The following is a 4,638-nucleotide window of genomic DNA, read 5'->3' as shown; positions in this document are numbered from 1 at the left end:
TTATTATTATTGATTCTAGTAGTATTATCATAATAAGTAGAGAATCACAATAAAAACAAAACGAAACAATATTTTATAGCGTTATTACATCCCACAAGTTTCAGGAATAACAGAATGGGTCCTTAAAGATTGCAAAAGAAGTAGAAGGAAGAGAAGACAATGGATTAACAAACTAAGAAAGTGAGCTGGTATAGACGGGCATAGAAAGACCACAAACAGAGGCAAGTGGAAGGACATGTCTGAGGCCTTTGTTCTGCAGTAGTCTAGTAACAGCGGGTGTGATACACTCACATGTATATATATATATATATATATATATGTATATATATATATATATATATATATACATATATATATATATAAACAAGTGTAGCCGTTTTAATCCATGTCTGGACAAAGGCTTCAAACATGTCCTTAGCCATGTCTGGGGTTTGGCCATTTTCATCGCCACGTGGGCCATTGTGGATTGGTGATGGTAGAGACTTTAATCAAATCACTGACAGGAAACCAACTTAGTATGGGTGGCCCTGACTAGTACAACTCTGCTGATCATGGCGATACGCAACCCCTTTCACCACGTTAAGGTATCCCCTCTCAGAAAGTGATATATATATATATATATATATATACAGTATATATATATATATATATATATGTATGTATATATATATATATATTTATTTATTTCTATATTGTATATATATATGTATGTATATATATATATATATATATATACATATATATACAATATAGAAATAAATAAATATATATATATATATATATATATATACAGTATATATATATATATATATATGTATGTATATATATATATATATATATACTGTATATATATATATATATATATATTAGGCGTAGCTTTGGTGTCTGGGGACCAAGGGAGAGATACTGCAAAGAACCCTTTAAAATGCCTACAGTTAACCGTCTGATATGCAATAATGGCACTAGCCTTATATGGGATGGCTGCTAAAAGATATAAGGACTAGCATTTGCTGTTTAACTTATTCGGTAAAGGAAATAGGCATATTTCCAAAAAGTCAGCCTAGGCCTATGGTGATTTTACGTAGTTGAGGTATGGCTGAAGGAGGTGTTCCTTCTCTGGGAATAATTGTATTCCTCCAAGGTTTCCTACCGTCTAAGTTTATGCACGCATGTACGTACATACATGAATAATATATTCCTACCAAAATAATTGATAGACAACCAACTTCACCACCAACTCCACCAACACACCGCTTCTACGAATGCACCACCAACCTATGTCACTAACACTCTCACCAAACGACACCATTACTCTGTCCTTCATCTTCGCCAATACGATATTCTTAGCTCTTATTTTAGGAAAATGAACATAAAAACAATTAGTTTTAGATACAAGACCTAATATGATCCTCCTCTCTATCCCTCCACCATCACCAACAGACCACCAACACTCCGCCAACTCCACGAATACACCACCAACCTTTGCCACCAACACCCACAATTACTTCAATATTTCTTATCGTTTATTTTATAAAGATTGACATAAAAGTAATTAATTTTAAATACGAAACATGAATAAAAATCTTATTTGACATTTAAGCAAATCAAAAGCAAATTCGCCATCATCATATTTTGAATCTGTGAGAGAAAACTCGTTAAAGTTCGGCTCATTTGACTCGATGGAACGTTTTGAATCAGCTGATCTGATAAAACAACCCGCCAGACTCATACTCCACCGTCAGTGTTGCTTTGAGTGTGAGTGAGTGTGTATGTACGCGCGCGGTTTTTTTTATCTCGTTTAGTATGAGATAAATAAAGGATTCTTTTAACCTGCAGCGATGCATCATTGTGAAAATGTAAGTACACCATTTGATTTCCATGCCTAGTATATCGATTAATATTGTTCTATGGTTGTTTCCTTGTATGTGTAGATGATTTGTACTTCGCGGTTTCGAGTTGGGGAATGTGTAGCCAGATGTTACACTGATGTTTCGTAGTTTTACGATAAGCATTATAAAATAAGTATAATGTGTACAGTATTGTTCCTCTTTCAATATGTCGTTTAGTTGAATATCTATAAAATAATAATCTCCAGGAAAGAGTAATTTAATTTCTTATCGTAGGAGAGTTCTAACGCCCATACGAGGGTTGCCATGACAACGTTGGGCGCGGGCGGGCATCGGCCTAGGCTGGTTTTATCTACGTAAATATTCACAAGTTTTCCTTTATAAATGAATAAATAATCAATTACACGATGTACATTATATTGCTCTGGGTTAAATGATAATATCTGAAGTCTATTTTCTTGAAAACACGGACGTAGATCTTCAGATTTGAAAATAAATTACGTGAAAGTATTAGCAATTTGATGTGATTTCTTTAAGTTTTTTTGATACTTGTTACAGAGCTCATGGCATTAATGTCTTCTTTAAGAGAGAGAGAGAGAGAGAGAGAGAGAGAGAGAGAGAGAGAGAGAGAGAATTCAAATAGTTACCAAGCTCATAGAATAACGTAGCCAGCTCTCTCTCTCTCTCTCTCTCTCTCTCTCTCTCTCTCTCTCTCTCATAGTTACCAAGCTCATAGAATAACGTAGCCAGCTCTCTCTCTCTCTCTCTCTCTCTCTCTCTCTCTCTCTCTCTCTCTCGTATTTTTAGTATTATTGATCATTTTTTAATAATGGAATTCTTTACATGGTGAATTATACGATGATACTATTAATGATAACAGAATATTAACTCGAGACCTTATACTTGAATACACAGAATCTCCAACATATTCTCCACCAACATTCTTTATTCTCCAACAAATGTTTCTTCAACACTTAGAAATATATCTTTAATACCTTGCTAGTGCCTTTTTTCTCCAACACTCTACAATATATTTCAAGTCTTTCCCAACGCCAACAGTCTCCAACGAAAATCTCCAACATCCAGGAACTTTTCGCTCCAACAATTTGATTTCCACCGCTCTTTCTCTGCCAGATTTTCACGAACAGTTCTCTCTACAAGATTCCGATTCCTTCTCCAACAATCTTTAAGTCACTCTCCCCGTCTTTCATAATTCTAATAATCTATAAAAGAACCTCTAACAATCTTTCTCCATTGGTATCTCCAAAAATCTTTCTCCATCACTGTCTTAATCTTTCTCCATCACTGTCTCCAACAATCTTTCATCCTCACTGTCTCCAACAATCTTTCACCCTCACTGTCTCCAATAATCTTTCTCCATCACTGTCTTAATCTTTCTCCATCACTGTCTCCAACAATCTTTCTCCCTCACTGTCTCAATCTTTCTCCCTCACTCCCGAACAATCATTTTACGTCATGGTCTCCAACAATCTTTATCCCTTACTGTCTCCATCAATCTTGTTCCTTCCCTACCTCCAACAATCTTTCTCCATCACACCCTCCAACAACTTCTCCCTCACTGTCTCCAACAATCTATCCACATTATGGTCTCCAACAATCTTTCTCCATCACTGTCTTAAACAGTCTTTCTCCCTCACTGTCCAACAATCTTGCTCCCCCAGTGTCTCAATCTCCCTCCCTCACTGTCTCCAGCAATCTTTCTCCCTCACTGACTCCAAGAAGCTTACACCATCATTGCCTCCAACAATATATCTCCATCACCATCGCCAACAATAATTTTTCATCACCATTTCCAACTTTCTGTCTCCAACAATCGTTCTACATCACTGTCTCCAACATTGACTATAAGAGAGTGATTCTCCTTCAGTTCAGTTTATAGCAGGTTTCCTCCAACATTCCAACAATGTTTTTTTTTTCTTAACACCAAATTTGTATCAGATAATTGCTTCACATATGTGTGCATGTGTGTGTGTGTGTGTGTGTATTATACAACAACAATAAACTGTCTCTGGTCCACTGCAGGACATAGGCCTCAGACATGTCCTTAGTCATGTCTGGTGTTTGTCCATTTTCCTCACCACACTGGCCTCTGTGAATTGATGATAGCGGGAGACTTTAGTCTGATCGCTCACAGCAAACCAACCTAGCATGGGTGGCCCTGAATAGTACAGCCTTTCTGATCATGGCGATATGCAAATCCTTTCACCACATATTTAAGAGGAAAATAAGATATAAAATACTGTTTAAATAGAACTTGAAACTAAGTAGAGTAAAAAGAGAATTGATTGGGGGAATATGATATTAAGAAAAAGCAAAATGAGAATATAATCAAACTATAGGGAGATAAGCTGGAGGGACTCGAGTGTGGGGTTGGGGTAGACTGGGAGTTGTCGATCTGTGGGAAGGAAATAGTGCGGGTCCCAGGCGGCTGTGGGGAGAGGTGCGAGCAACTTGGCAAGTAACCGTTCAACCCATATCAGCTGATGGTGTTTCAATTTTGACGGTCAAATTTAGCTTCTTTTGAGCCTGTAAATGACCTGTTTTTATTATATCGAGTATAATACATTGCAGGCTTCGCATGTGGCTTCTGGGACCCTGTAATATAACCTGTAATAGGTATTATACGAGGCATTATGTGTAGGCTACGTCTTCGGTGTGTACGAAACCCTCACGTTACCGTCTAATAATAATAATAATAATAATAATAATAATAATAATAATAATAATAATAATAATAATAATAATAATAATAATAACAATAATAATAATA

This window comes from Palaemon carinicauda, chromosome 2 (genome assembly GCF_036898095.1).
Source record: "Palaemon carinicauda isolate YSFRI2023 chromosome 2, ASM3689809v2, whole genome shotgun sequence".
NCBI classification, from domain to species: domain Eukaryota; kingdom Metazoa; phylum Arthropoda; class Malacostraca; order Decapoda; family Palaemonidae; genus Palaemon; species Palaemon carinicauda.
Note: the sequence above shows the minus strand (reverse complement) of the source record.